Source organism: Penaeus monodon, chromosome 25 (assembly GCF_015228065.2).
Source record: "Penaeus monodon isolate SGIC_2016 chromosome 25, NSTDA_Pmon_1, whole genome shotgun sequence".
NCBI classification, from domain to species: Eukaryota; Metazoa; Arthropoda; class Malacostraca; order Decapoda; family Penaeidae; genus Penaeus; species Penaeus monodon.
The window spans coordinates 8,662,107-8,662,431 of record NC_051410.1 but is presented as its reverse complement, the minus strand read 5'-3'; positions in this window follow the sequence as shown (position 1 = coordinate 8,662,431).

Below are 325 nucleotides of genomic sequence, written 5' to 3'. Positions count from 1 at the left end.
TTTTTTTCTCGCTCATACGGAACAGTGCTCCCAGCGGCCATAATTCCAGAGGTCCGAGTGGATTCTGCGTACTGCGACCATGACTCGGTGAAACTGGGCTGCTTAACTTCAGGGAAAAGAGAAATGCAATTGTCGGTGCCATTGCGATAGCTTGTACAAACAGCCACCATCCTGTGCTGACAAATGCAGCTGCCGGATCAACCGATGGCGAATTGGTGATCATTCTCCCATCATTACCGTGTATGTTGGACGCGTCATCGAAGCTGTGAAAGTCTGAAACTAATGGCGCTTGATATGGCAACACCGTGCGTCACACTAGTCCACA